The sequence below is a fragment of the Artibeus jamaicensis genome, unplaced genomic scaffold (assembly GCF_021234435.1).
Source record: "Artibeus jamaicensis isolate MK-2021 breed Jamaican fruit bat unplaced genomic scaffold, CSHL_Jam_final contig_594, whole genome shotgun sequence".
Taxonomy (NCBI): Eukaryota; Metazoa; Chordata; class Mammalia; order Chiroptera; family Phyllostomidae; genus Artibeus; species Artibeus jamaicensis.
The window spans coordinates 375891-391568 of record NW_026521898.1 but is presented as its reverse complement, the minus strand read 5'-3'; the positions used below and the strand labels follow the sequence as shown (position 1 = coordinate 391568).

The following is a 15678-nucleotide window of genomic DNA, read 5'->3' as shown; positions in this document are numbered from 1 at the left end:
GACCAGAAGGAAGAAAAAATGATCAAACAGAAAAGAATGAAGAAATAAGAATTCAGAAAAATGAGGAGAAGTTTAGGAACCTCCAGGACATCTTTAAACGCTCCAACATCCGAATTATAGGGGTACCAGAAGGGGAAAAGGCATAGCCACCAGTGGAAAACTTATTTGAACAAATAATAAAGAAGAATTTCCCCAAGCTGGCAAAGGAAATAGACTTCCAGGAAATCCAGGAAGCTCAGAGAATCCCAAAGAAGTTGGACCCAAGAAGGAACACACCAAGGCACATCATCATTACATTAGCCAAGATTAAAATGAAAGAGAGAATCCTAGAAGCAGCAAGAGCTAAGGGGACAGTCACCTATAAAGGAGTTCCCATCAGACTGTCAGCTGATTTCTCAAAAGAGACCTTACAGGCAAGAAGGGGCTGGAAAGAGGTATTCCAAGTCATGAAAACCAAAGATATACAACCAAGATTGCTCTACCCAGCAAAGCTTTCATTTAGAATGGAAGGACAGATAAAGTGCTTCTTAGATAAGACCAAATTCAAGGAGTTCATCATCACCAAGCCCTTATTATATGAAATGTTAAAGGGACTTACCTAAGAAAAAGAAGATAAAAAAGATGAACAGTGAAAGGACAGCAAACTCACAGTTATTAAGAACCACATCTAAAACAAAAGCAAACTAAGAGGACAGCTAGATCAGGAGCAGAACCATAGAAATGAAGATCTCATGGAGGGTTAGCAACAGGGGAGTGGGAGGAGGGGAAGGAGGGAGAAGGTACAGAAAATAAGTAGCATAGACAGTAGATAGAAAATAGATAGGGAGGAGGGTAAGAATAGTAGGGGAAATATAGAATCTAAAGAATTTGAGACACGTGTTCATGAACTAAAGGGGGAAATGGTGGGGGAGGGGTATGCAGGGTGGAGGGGAATGGAGGGGGGGAATAGAGCAAATGTAATGGCATAATCAATAAAAAAGAGTTAAAAAAAGAAAAGGATGCCCAAAAAACTAAGCCACACCAGTCGATGCTGTACCACAGCTTTTTTATTCACTCTTCTACTGATGGATACTTGGGCTCCTTCCAAATGTTGGCTGTTGTAAATAATGCTTCAATGACCACAGGTGTGCATGTAGTCTTTCAAATTAGTGTTTCAGGTTTTTTTCAGATGCCCAAGAAGTGGAATTGCTGGTTCAGAAGGCAGTTCCATTTTTAATCTTTTGAGGTAACTCCATACTGTATTCCACAGTAGCTGCACCAAGATGTATTCCCACCAACAGTGCACAAGGATTGCCTTTTCTCCACATCCTCACCAACACTTGTTTTTGTTGATTTATTGACAATGGCCATTCTGACAGGTGTGAGGTGGTATCTCATTGTGATTTTTATTTGCACTTCTCTGATGATTATTGACATTGAGTATCTTTTCATATGCCTATTCACCATTTGTATATCCTCTTTGGAGAAATATCTGTTCCAGTCCTTTGCCCATTTAGTAATTGGATTGTTTGTAGGCTTTTTTGTGGGGGTTTTTTTGGTGCTGAGTTTTATAAGTTCTTAGTAAATTTTGTATATTAACCCTTTATCAGATATATCCAGTAATATGTTCTTCAGTGGTTTTCTCTTTTCAACTTGTTGATGGTTTCTTTTGCTGTGCAAAAAAGTTTTATTTTGATGTAGTACCATTTCTTTATTTTTTTCTTTTCTTTCTCTTGCCTGAGGAGATATATCAGAAAAAAATTACTGTAAGCAGTGTCAGAGATTTTACTGCTTATGTTTCTTCTAGGATTTTTATAGTTTTAAGTATAACATTTAAGTCTTTAATCCATTTTGAGTTTATTCTTGTGCATAGTGTAGGAAGGTAGTCTAGTTTCATTTTTTTTTTTGCAGATATCAGTCCAATATTCCCCACACTATTTAATGAATAAACTGTCTTTATCCCATTGTATGTTTTTGCCTCCTTTGTCAAATATTGACTATAAAGTTGTGGGTTTATTTCTGGAATCTCTATTCTGTTCCACTGGTCTTTATGTATGCTTTTTCACTACTACCTGTGGTTTATATTACTGTGACCTTGCATTATAGTTAGATAACAGATAGCATGATTCCTCCAACTTTGTTCTTTCTCAGGATCACTGTTTCTATTCAAGATCTTTTGTGGTTCCATACAAATTTTGGAATATTTGCTCTAGTTCTGTGAAATATGTCATTGGTATCTTGATAGAAATTGCCTTGAATTGATAGATTTCTGGAGTAGTATGGACGTTTTAATGATGTTAATTCTTTCTATCCATGAGCACAGTAGATACTTCCACTTTGTTCAGTGTCTTATACTTTTTCGAGTACAGGTCTTCTACATCCTTGGTTAAATTTATTTCTAAGCATTTTATTTTATTTTACTTTATTTGAAAGAATTGGGAATAGGATTGTTTTCTTAATTTTCCTTTCTAATAGTTCATTATTGATGCATAAACATGCAATTGATTTTGGGAATTAATTTTGTGTCCTGCTACTTTACTGAATTCATTTATCAGTTCTAGTAGTTTCTTGGTGGACTCTTTAGGGTTCTCTACATACAGTATCATGTCATCTACAAAAAAGGACATTTTTACTTCTCTTTTTCTAATTTGGATTGCTTTAATTTCTTCTTCTTCCCTGATTGTCGTGGCTAGGACTTCCAGTACTACGTTGCATATAAGTGGTGAAAGCAGACATCCTTGTTTTGTTCCTGATCTTAAGGAATATGTTTGTAGTTTTTGCACATTGAGTATGATGCTGGCAGTGTGTTTGTCATATATGGCCTTTACAGCATTGAGGTATGTTCCCTCTTCCCACTTTTCTGAAAATTTTTATCTTAAATGGATGCTGGAATTTATCAAATGTTCTTTGCTGCATCTATTGATTTGATCGTGTAGTTTTTAACTTTCATTTGTTTTTCTAAATTATATTTTATTAATTATGCTATTAGAGTTGTCCTAATTTTTCCTCCTTTGCCCCGCTTCACCCAGCATCCCTTATTCCCTCAAGCAAGCCCTCTATCATTGCTCATGTCCGTGGGTCATGCGTGTAAGTTCTTTGTCTACTCCATTCCCTATACTGTACTTTACGTCCCCATGGCTATTCTGTAACTACCTATTTGTACTTTTTAATCCCCTTACCACTTTACCCATTCCCCCATACCCTCCTCCAACCTGGCAGCCATCTGGTAACTAACTTCTTTTCTCTTGCTGCTTTTACGAGTCTTTCTTTATCTTTAACCTTTGGCATTTTAATTATGATGTGTCTTGGAGGGGGCCTCTTTGCATGCATCACGATTGGGACTCTCAGTGCTTCCTGGACTTACATGTGTATTTCCTTCACCAAATAAGGGAAGTTTTCTTTCACTATTTTGTCAGATAGATTTCCAATTTCTTGCTCTTTTTCTTCTTCTGGCACTCCTATGATGCAAATGTTGGACCTCTTGAAGTTATCCCAGAGGCTGTTTATACTATCCTCATTTTTTTGGATTCTTTTTTTCTTCCTGATGTTCTGCATAGTTGTTTTTTGCTTCCTTACGTTCCAAATCATTCATTTGATTCTTGGCTTTATGCATTCTACTGTTGTTTTCCTGTAATATGTTCTTTATTTCAATTAGCATATCCTTCACTTCTGACTAGATCTTTTTTATGTTGTTGAGGTCCTCACTAAGTTCCTTATAACCAGTGTTTTGAATTCTACATCTGATTGCTTATCTCCATTTCATTTACCTCTTTTTCTGGAGTTTTGATCTGTTTTTTATTTTGGGCCACGTTTCTTTGTCTCCCTGTTCAGTAGCCTCCCTGTGTTTGTTTTTATGTATTTTTATGTATTACATAGAGCTGCTTTGACCCATGGCTTGGTGCCATGGCCTAATGTAGTAGGTCCAGTAGGGTCCAGTGGCACAGACTCCCCTATCACCCAAGCACAGTACTAGAAGTGCGCCCTTTGTGGGGGCTGAGTACACCCTCCTCTTGTAGTTGAAACTTGGTTGCTCTTGGAAGATCAATGTGAGGTATTTACCCAGGCCAGTCTGCTGCAAGGATTGGCTGTTACCACTGACCACCAACCTTCACCATCTGTAGTGAATCATTTGTGCAGGGGCAGGGTGGTGGTGCTCCAGCGTGGTCTGTAGCTGCCCACTGGGTGTGCTGGCCCTGGGGTTTCCCAGGTGGTACAGACCAAGGTCAGCACCCACCAGTGTTTTACCCAGGACACCCCATCTGAACCCTAAAGCAATCTGAGATGACTGTTACTTGTCCTGGGCTTGGACATTCCCAGTTGAAGTCAATCTGTGAATCCAATCTGGCTTCTGCTAGGGCTCACTGAAGCCAGCTGTTGCTTGTTTGATAGGATTTAGGTGTCAACACCAGCCATTCTTATGGAAAAGCAGCTTGAGTGGGCCTATAAATTGGGTGGGGCAAAGCCTCTGGGGGGTCTCTATGGTGGATTAGTGTTAGCCAAGTTGATGGAGTCTCAGATATGGCACCAGTTTACCTGCTCACAATGGTCTCTACTCACCTTGATGTCAGACACTTCAATTCCTCCCTTTATGCCACTGATGCCTTTCAAGCTGCTGCCCCAGTGCTGGAGCTCAGAGGGAGTAAGTCTGAGTGGATGAGTCTGTGTGTGGGTTCTTTAAGAGGAACTGCTTGGGGACCCAGCAGTTTCTTCCGTCAACTCAATCCCCACTGGATTTTGCAGCCAGAAGTTGTGGGGACTTATGTTCCTGGTACTGGAATCCTGTGCTGGGGTTCTGGTGTGGGACTCCTTGCTCTTGAGATATCCCTCTCTAATTTTTATCCACATGGGTGTAGGACCAGCCAGTTCCTCAACTGCGCCCCTCCTACCAGTCTGGATGGATGTGGTTTTTTTAATTGCATAGTTGTCAGACTTGCATTCAGCTCAATTTCTGACATTCCTGAGTGATAGTTTTTCTATATTTTAGTTGAAATTTTTATGTGTTTTTGTGCGAAGAAGCAAGCCATGTCTGCCTATGACATCATTTTCCAAATCTATGCTTCATTTTGTTTGTGTTGCATTGTGTTTACTGATTTGCAGAAACTTTATGAACCTTGCATCTCAGGAATGAATCACACTTGATCATGGTATATGATCTTAATATATTTATGAATCTGATTTCTAATATTTTGTTGAGGATTTTAGCATCTATGTTCATCAGGGATCTTGGCCTACAATTTCCTGTCTTTGTAGTGTCTTTATCTGGTTTTGGAAATACAAATTGTAAAGTCAGCTTTGGAGTCTTCCCTCTTCTGGAACTTTGTGGAATAGTCTGAAAAGATAGGTGTTAGTTTTTTTGGTGGAGAATATTTGGTAAAAATCACCTGTGAAGCCATCCAGTCCTGGACTTTTGATTATTAGGTTTTTTTATTACTACTTCAGTTTCACCCATTGTAATCTGCCCATCAGTTTCTCTGATATGTCCTGATTCAGTTCTGGAAGATTGTATGTTACTAGGAATTTATCCATTTCCTCCAGGTTGTCCAATTTGTTTGCATATACTCATTTGTAATTTTTTTTACAATCCTTTGCATTTCTTTGGTGTCAGTTGTTACTTCTCCTCTATCATTTCTGATTTTATTTATTTGGATCCTCTCTTTTTTTATCTTGGTGAGTCTGGTTAAAGGTTTTTCAATATTGTTTATCTTTCCAAAGAACCAAGTCTTGCATTCATTGAACCTTTGTATTTTTTTAGACTCTATTTTGTTTGTTTCTGTTCTGATCTTTATTATTCCATTCCTTCTGTCTATTTTGGGCTTTGTTTGTTGCTTTTTTTCTAGTTTCTTTAAGTGTACACTTAGATTGTTCATTTGACTTTTTCATGTTTCTTGAGATTTTCCTGTAATTCTGTGAATTGCCCTCTCATTATTTCTTTTGCTTTGTCCAATAGATTTTGGGTGCTTTTGTTCTTATTTTCATTTGTCTCCAAGTAATTTGATCTCATTGGTAACTCAATCATTGTTTAGTAATATGTTATTCAGCTTCCGTGTCTTTCTGGGTTTTTTTCTTTCTTATGATTGATTTCATATCATTATGTTCAGAAAAGATGCTTGATTTGATTTCAGTCTTCTTAAATTCAGTGAGACTTGTTTTGTGTTATAACATATGGTCTACCCTAGAAAATGTTCCATGTGTACTTTAAAGGAATATATATTTTGCTGCTTTGGAGTAAGTGCTCTGAACATAATCAGTTAAATCCAGCTGATCTAGTGCGTCATTTAAGGCCACTGTTCCCTTGTTGATTTTCTGTCTGGAAGTTCTATCTGTTGAAGTGAATTTGAGTGTTAAAATCCCCTGCTATAACTGTATTACTGTCCATCTCTCCATTTACATTCACCAAGATTTGTTTTACATATTTAGATGCTCCTGTGTTGTGTGGATAAATGTTTACAAGGGTTCTATCCTTTTATATCCCCTTCATCATCATTAGTGTTCATTTTGTCTCTTACTATAGCCTTTGTTTTAAGGTTTGTTTTGTCAGATATAAGTACTGTTACCCAAGCTTTTTTTTTTTTTTTTTCATTTCTATTTGCATGAAATAGCTTTCCTTTCCTTTACTTTTAGTCTGTGTGTATCTTCTGTTCTGAGGTGGGTCTCTTGTAGACAGCATATAGATGGGTCTTGATTTCTTATCCATCCAGCCACCCTATGTCTTTTGATTGGAGCATTTAAGCCATTTATATTTAACATGATTGTTAAGTACATATTTATTGCCATTTTATTCCTTAAACTATGTTCCTCGGGGGGTTTTTTTTATTATTATTTTTCTTCTCCTCCTACCTCTTCCTCTCCTCTTCTTTCTTCTCCTCTGTGTCCTCCTCTTCCTCCTTCTTTTTCTTCCTCAATCAGCCTTTAACATTTGTTGTAATACTGGTTTGATGAAAACGAACTCCTTTAGCTTTTTTTTTTTTTTTTTGGTCTGGGAAACTTTATTTATCATTCAATTTTAAGCGATAGCCTTTCTGGGTAAGTAGTCTTGGTTGTAGGGACTTGGTTTTTTTATGACTTTGAATATTTCATGCCAGTCCCTTCTGGCCTGAAATGTTTCTGTTGAGAAATCAGCTGACAGTCTATGGGAGCTCCCTTGTACATAACTGTCTGTCTCTTGCATCTTTTAAGATTCTCTCTTTGTCTTTAACTTTGCCATTTTAATTATGATGTCTCTTGGTGTGGGCCTCTTTGAGTCCATCATTTTTGGGACTCTCTGCACTTGCTGGACTTGTGTGTCTTTTTTCTTCAGCAGGTTAGGAACATTTTCTCATTATTTCTTAAAATACATCCTCAAAATCACTTAAAGTGTTCTCATTGTTTTTATTCTTTTTTTCTGCTGCTCTTACTGTTTTTCCTACCTTGTTTTCCAAATTGCTAATTTGATCCTGTATGTCATCCAACATAGTCTTTATTCTTTCTTGTGCATTCTTCATTTAAGATATTGTTTTTCTCATTTCTGACTGGTTATTTTTATGGTGTCTATGTCATTTTATGTGTTGTTGAGCATTTTTATAACCATTGCTTTGAACTGTATATCTCATAAATTGCTTGTCTCCATTTCAGTTAGCTCTTTTTCTGGATATGTCTTCTGTTCTTTTATTTGGGGCCTGTTTCTTTGTCTCCCAATCTTGGTTGCATCTTTGTGTTGGAAGGAGTTCCTATGTATTAGATAGATCTTATGTGACTCCCAGTTTTTGTAGGATGGCCTTATATACTAGGTGTCCAATGAGGTCCAGCAATCCAGTCTCCTTGATCACCTGAGGTAGGTGCTACAGGAGTGTGCCTTGTGTGGGTTATGTGTCCCCTTCTGTTGTAATTGACTCTTGATTGTTATTGGCCTGTTCGTGCATTGGATCAACCCTCAGGCTGGCTAACTCAAGGCTCGACCACAACATGGTATGCAAGCTGCTGCATTGGTGTTGACCATATGAAATGGAATTTGCCTCATTAGTGTTTGATGCCTCCCAGGACTGAAATTACAATTGCATTATAGAAAAATCATCCCGAATAACCAACTGAAGGCTAGCTGAAGAGAAGTCTTACCACCAAAAATTTACAGAAGCCACATTAAGACTGGTAGAGACATGAAAGGTGCTGTGCCTGCTGAGATCTCCCTGTGGATATGCTGCTTGTGAACCTTATTGGATCCTCCTCTCATACTGTCTGAAGCTGGTCACTTGGTGTGTTAGTTCTGGGCCTCTTAGGAAGGACTCTGTGTAGGCCAATATAAGACATTGCCTGTGACTCATCCTGGCAACCTGATTGGAACTTTAAGTGACCCACTGTTTGTAGCTGCCTCTGCTGGCCCAGGGTGCACATGGGAAAAACCAAGCAGCTACCAAAGCAAGGTTTTATCATCACCAGTCCCATAGGCTGGTCAGGAAAAGGCCCAAGGCACCCAAAGCTCCATCTCTGCCTGGCAGCTACCTGTTAGGCTAAATCACTAAAAGTGCATCTGCCTACTTATCAGGGCATAAGCTCCACATGGTGTGGCAAAAGGGAGTTGAGAAGGTGGAGCTATTGCTCTCTCCCAGGCTAATGCCATGTGGAGGAGAGTGCTCTAACCAAGAATGATGAGCCTTGGCTGGAGTGGCTCGCTTTGTTGGAAAATCATGCCATACACTGAAAGGTTGCAGCTTTGATTCCTGCTCAGGGCACATACCTGGGTTGCAGATTCTATTGCCAGTTGGAGCATGTACATAAGATAACTGGTGGATGTTTCTCTCTCATGTCAATATTTCTCTTTCTCCTGTCCTCTCTCCATAAGAGTGATTTTTTAAAAATGTCCTTGGGTGAGGAAAAAAAATAAATAAAAAGAAAAGAAAGATGATATCCACTGCCTGAGAGAGGGACTCAGCACAGGGATCCTGTCAGCTGATCCTCCTCAGCTGTCCCTCCTCCAGCTGAGGAGGCCAAAAGAACAAACCCCAGACTCTAGTTATGCTCTGATCTCACTCCATGGTACCCCAAATTGAGTGGCTGCAAATAAAATTTTGTGTATTGGACCTTTAAGTGCGCATCTGTGTTTCTAATGGCCTCCTGTCTCTCCCTGGTAGACAGAAACCCCACTGCTTTTCACAGCCTGATGTTATGAGCACCAGGTTCTGGTGCTCCAGACTGAGGAGCCTGGCTTGGGGTTTAGATCCTATGTTTCTCACCCCCTGCAGCTGAGATATCCTTCCAGAACCTCAGCTGCTGCCCTCTGGATGAGCAGGTACAGCACCATTCATGTCTCTACCAGTCTTAATGTGGCTTCTGTAAATTTTTGGTTATAAGACTTCTCTTCAGCTAGCCTTCAGTTGGTTATTCGGGATGATTTTTCTATAATGTAATTGTAATTTCAGTCCTGGGAGGAAGTGAATGTAGCTTCCACCTACTCTGCCACCATCTCGGGTATCTATCCTCAAAATCTCTTGAATGTTTAATTTCTGACTTTTCTCAATTTCTAATTTAAAAAAATTTCCTTTGTTATATAATATCTTACTTTTGTTTCTTTGATAATGTCCCTTATGTCTCTGAAGACATATAGGAAAATATGTCTTTTTCCTATTTATTAGACATATCTAAGAAATATGTCTAATAGTGGTATATGTGAGTTTATGTTTGTTTTAATTATCTTCCCTGTTTTTTTCAAGTGGCTATTTTTATCGATTTGTTTGTTGTGATTTCTCTCTTTTATATATGTGAGGAAAACCACATATATAAAAGACAGAAATCACATCAAACAAATTTAATCCTTGGTCTGTTGATCCTTGGTTTTCTGCTCATGTTTAAAGTGGGGTTTACAAAGCTAACTGGGAATTTCTGAGAATATATAGCTGCTCGATTGTGTCACTACACGAAGACTTGACAGGGCCATTTAGTGATGCCTAGAAAAGAGTCCAGTCTCCTCCCTAGACGGAGATAAGCCTAACAGCCAGCACCCTAGGGCTGGCTGTGGAATCTCAGCATGTAGCCATGCATACTTTTTCCTTATTCCCAGTTCAATGACCTCATCCTTCACTGGACCTACTAACCTTTAATTTTGGGACCTTCTTCTCCAGAAAAGGTGAGGTAGTTGCCAAGTATATGGTATCTCAGAGGAGACTGGGCATCATATTACTTCCCAAGCAGAGTTGTAATCAGCCCACACATTTGGGGGATCCCACGAGTATAAATTGGGTTTTTCCTTGGCTTTATCACTTTTGACTTAGGAGTCTGTTTTCTAAGGCTCCTGCCAAGTTCTTTAACACTCATCCATCTACTTTCTAGTTTCCAGAATTTCATTTCTCTCTTTTCTTTCCTGTTCTTTTAGCCCTTTTGAGTTTACTCCTTTTTTGAAAGGAGTCTTGGGAAGAAGCAAAAGTGTATAAACAACCATCTTAATCCAGAACCTAATAATTTTTCCAGGATTAGTTATGTCATTTGCTAAATTTTAGACTCTGGTACCCATTTCTATGCCTGTGTTGTAATGAAATAGCATTTCTTAAAATAATTCCTGAGAGCTTTTGTGATTTTTCAGGTTACTACAAGGAGGACATTTTTTCCTCCCCAGCTTTAGATGTGTTTCTTAAACTTGACTTACCCAGTTGACTTTGCTTTTGTTCATTAAAGGGATTTCTAGTTGAGAGTTTAATAGCATCTCATCATGCCTTATTGTGCTTAAGTCTGCTATTCTTCAGTGCTTTCTATTTCTTTTTAATGAAGAAGTCAACAACTTATTTTAAAAATCAGTTATACAGGATTCTTGCTCAGTGAGCCGTTGATCCAAATTATTGGTTAGCAATTCCTGTTAATTAGCTAAATCCTCTACTCCCTGTCAAGGTATTGTCATTTCATGAAAATTGCAGCTCTGCTTTGAGTCATAACATAACTTGTTAGCACAAGTTAGCTGTTACTTTCTACTTGTTAATACAAGTGTTTCATGTATTGTTATTACTGAATGTTTTTTGGCCCTTGGCTGAAACTTTTGCTTACTGCCCTCATGTAGATCCAGTGCAAATTAGAGTGTTTTTTGCCAACTTGTTTCTGCTTTGAGCCATTTCCTGGTTATAGTTGATTACTCAGAGCAGCTATATTTATTGTAGGAGTAATATCATGTCCTTAGAGATGGTTTGGACTGTAGACAGCCTTAGCAAAATGGCAGCCCAGCAGACAGTATTCAGACAGAGACAAAGAAGGCCTATGTGCAGGGAACTCATACCCGCAAGTGTCTAAGTAGCATCAAACTTAAGTCAACTTGCAGATTCCTTCCTTCAGTCTTTTTCCATTTCAGCTACTGTTAAAATTTCAAATTTCCATTTCAGCTACTGTTAAAATTTCAGAACATAGCAAAAAGACTCAGTAGTAGAGAGGAAAATTCAGGCTGGTTCAACAATGCAAGCTGTTGGTATGAAAAGGGATTAAATGCTATTCTTTAGTTGATGGTGAGGCTATATCATTAACTCATCTTTTAAAGTAGGGTGGGCAACCTATGGCATCTAGGCCAAACCCCACCAGAGGCCTGATTTTTACTGACCTCAAAGGACACAGTTGTAATGGGTGGTTTAAACAAAAATGACAATGAAGAAGAGAGAAAATAAGGAAGAATAGAAAGCAGAGGAGGAAGAAAATGTTACAGATGCTGTATGTATGCGATCTATAAAGCCTAAAATATTTACCGTTGACTCTTTACAGAAATAGTTTGCTAGCCTGTGGTCTACACACCACTGGGTTAGCCTCATCCCTTTCCTGTCCACATGTTCCTTCTCCAGTCATGGAAAGTTCTCCGAGTTTTTCCCAAGACTTTAGCAACTTAAATACATATGTGTGTTCATTCATAGTTTCAGAAGAATTTAATTATGGGTAGATTTGAATCATCAGTTCTGAAGTTGGTGACATCTAAGCAGGTTTGCCACCCTCAAAGATTGTGCTGTAAGTATGTGCGTACCTAAATCAGCACGACCCATTACAGATTACATACCTACAGCTACAATTTGAGAAAACAGCAAAATTATAAACTGTATTTTTGTAAACCCTTTTGGCTTTTTATCACCCAGTTGGAGATACTGCCCTAGAGGTATATGTTAAACTCATTTCTCTCTGTGAGTATGAAATGTAAAACAAAATTAAAACACTTATGTGATACAAATATTCTCTTTTTTGCTGAAAGCCTAACCAAAGAAAAATTTTCACTTGTACAATTAACCGTAGAATTAAATGGATAAATTTTAAAAATTATGACTTTACCAATTATTCTTCCTTACTATGTATATTAGTCCAAATTTGGTCTTTATCAATAAGAGATGTACAGCTGTCATCATTACTTTAGTTTTCCCATTTTACAGCATCTTTAGTCTATACACTCTAAAGCATCCACATACCATTTCCAGATGAATTTTCCAAAAAATTAGCTCTGATCCTGCCAAATCAGTATAGTCAACATTAAGAAATTAAACCAAAGAAATAAGTTATTAAACATTACTTTTTGAGTCAATTAATATGAAGTCCCTGGAAAAATGCCACTGGTACAGTTTTATATTGTTCAACATATTGTACTATAGTTCTCTCTGTATTATGGGATATTTTCATATTTGCCTTGAGTCCATTGGCAAATTTAGCATTCTTATAAACTCAGTATTCCTCCAATGATGAAATATTATCCCTATGCTATCAAGCTGAATTGAGAATAGAACATTTAGATGATTACTCAGAGATAAAGCTGTGAGGCCAGTTTATGTGTCTAATACTCAACCTATGTTCAAAATGTAAGGATGACCAATATGTACCTCCTTCTAGGTGCCTGTGAGTCACATAGTTGAGTAACTAATTTATTGATCCATTCTTTTTTAAAGTATACTTTATTAATTATGCTATTACAATTGTCCCAATTTTTCTCCCTTTACTGCCTTCCACCTGGTACCCTCCTTCCCTTCAGCAACTCCCCCCCACTTTATTTCATGTACATAGTTGTGCATATAAGTGCTTTGGGTCCATTTTCTATACTATTCTTAACCTCCCCCTATCTATTTTCTACCTACTATTTATGCTTCTTATTCCCTGTACCTTTTTCATTATTCTCCCTATGTGCCCTCCCCACTGATAACCCTCTAAAATTCAGGGGGTCCAAACTTTTGGTGTCTCTGGACCACACTGGAAGAAGAGTTGTCTTGGTCCACACATTAAATATACAAACACTAATGAAAACCAAAAAAAAAATCTCATAATGTGTTAAGGAAATCTATGATTTTGTGTTGGGCTGCATTCATAGCCATCCTGGGCCACATGTGGCCCATGGACCACAGGTTGGACACCCCTGCTGAGTCCAAATGATCTCCATATCTATGGTTCTGTTCCTGTTCTAGTTGTTTGCTTAGCTTTTCAGATTCAGTTGTTGATAGTTGTGAGTTTATTGTCATTTTATTTTTCATGTTTTGATCTTCTTTTTCTTAAGTCTTTTTAACATTCCATATAATAAGGACTTGGTGATGATGAACTCCTGTAGCTGCACTATGTCTGGGAAACAGTTTATCTGCTCTTGATTGTAAGTCCTTGCTTTTCAACACTTTGAATACTTCTTGCCTGTCCCTTCTTGCCTACAAAGCTTCCTTTGAGAAATCAGTTGATGGTCTTATGGGAACTCCTTTGTAGGTAACTGACTGCTTTTCTCTTGCTGCTTTTAAGATTCTCTCTTTATCTTTAACCTGTGACATTTTAATTATGATGTGTTTTGGTGTGGTCCTGTTTGCATCCATTTCATTTGGAATTATCTGTGCTTCCTGGACTTACATGTCTATTTCCTTCATCAAATTAGGGAAGTTTTCTTTCATTATTTTTTCAAATAGATTTCCAGTTTCTTACTCTTTCTCTTCTCCTTCTGGCACCCCTATGATGCAAATGTTGGGACACTTGAAGTGGTCCCAAAGGCTCCTTACACTATCCTTGTTTTTTTTTATTATTATTTTCTTTTTTTGTTTTCTTATGTTCCATTGCACTGCTCTGATTCTTGGATCATCCAGTCTACTGTTATTTCCTTACAAATTGTTCTTTATTTCCATTAGTATATACTTCATTTCTTCCTGGGTCTTTTATATGTTGTTGAGGTCCTCACTAAGTTCCTTATAATCAATGTTTTGAATTGTGCATCTGATAAATTGTTTGTCTCCATGTTCTTTAGTTCTTTTTCTGAAGTTGTATTCTGCTCTTTCATTTGGGCCATATTTTTTTGTCTCCTCAATTTGGCAGCTTCCCTGTGTTTTTCTCTGTGTATTAGGTAGAGCTGCTTTGATTCCCTGTCTTAATGCACCTGTTAAGTTGTATGGGGTAGAGCTTTAAGTATTCACTAAGGCAGGGCAATCCATTTCACCCATTTGTGGCTCTATATGTGGGGGAATGGTTGGAGAGGGGTCAGTGCCACTGCCTGGCTGCTGGAGGCTTGCTGGGCACTCAAACCATTTCTAGTCACGTTACCCACTTCCTGTGTACAACTGGCACCCTTCTAGCTGTTGCCCTGGTGTTGGTTCGAAGAATGGATGAGCTTGTACACATTCTAGGACTGTGCAGGCCCTTTAAACAGACTCTCCCAAGAGACTGGCAGTTTCTTCCACCACCACAACCCCCACTGGTTTTTAAAGCCAGAAGTTAAGAGGCATTATTTTCTCAGTGCTGGAACACTGGGCTGCATGGTCTGGCCTGAGGCTGGAATCACTTGCTCCTCAGGTATTCTTCCCAATTTTTGTCTGTAACATGTGAATGTGGAACCAGCCACTGCTGCCACCTCACCAGTGCCACACAATGTCCTCTTCACCCTGGCTCCTTGTCTCTCCTTCTTCTACCCATCTGGATGAATATGGCCTCTTTAAATACTTGGCTGTCAGACTTCCAGAAAGTTTGATTTTCTGACTGTTTTTTGTTTTGTTAGTTGTGATTCTTCTTATGGTTTTATAAGGAAGCAAAGTGTGTCTAACTATACCTCTAACTTGACCAGAAGTCTATTGCTCCATTCTTTTCTTTAATCCCCATTATGACTGATCCAAGGGGCACACACAGAAAATCCTGTTGTCGTAAGATTCATTTCTAGCTATATAGCATTGAAGTCAAACATTGCTTTGTAATGCTTTTTCTTTCTTTGCCAAAATGGCTCATCTATATAAATAATTTTAATTATATAGTATTTTCTGTTTATTCTATTAGATTTTGAAAGTACAGATGTCAACATTAAGCCACTGGCTTTATTTCTTTTAAAAATGGTAACATAGAATGGAATTCCAGTGAAAAGGTTGTCCTGAAGCTCATGAGCTCATCCTGTGCAGTGTGCATTGTGGACTAGAGGGGCCATTATTTGGGGCCTTAACCATTTTCAACTATAGATGTTTAAGGAAGGAATAACATCATAGCTGAATCAAAAGAGGTAGAAAGATGCTAATATACCCTCTCTTTAAGGAAACCAACTTTTTGGAGATTTAATCATCTGATTTTTGTTAATGAGACCCAGTGCTGACTAGGTAGAGTAAGGGAATTTATATATAATCCAGGGATTAAATGAATGGTTAATTAAGATATGAAGCTTATTGTATACTGGAATGCATTTAACTTATAACAAGTATCCATAAAACTACAAAAAAATAAAGAAGGGGGAGACAGAAGAAATTAATTAATTCAAATTAATTTATTTTATCAAGAATAATGTAAAGA

At 38.0% G+C, this 15678-nt stretch overlaps 1 protein-coding gene across 1 annotated transcript in view; it reads left to right on the top strand.

Moving 5' to 3' along the window:
* GMDS (GDP-mannose 4,6-dehydratase) overlaps positions 1 to 15678 on the top strand; it is a 711168-nt gene that overhangs the window by 596992 nt on the left and 98498 nt on the right. The gene's annotated exons all lie outside the window — the stretch shown is intronic.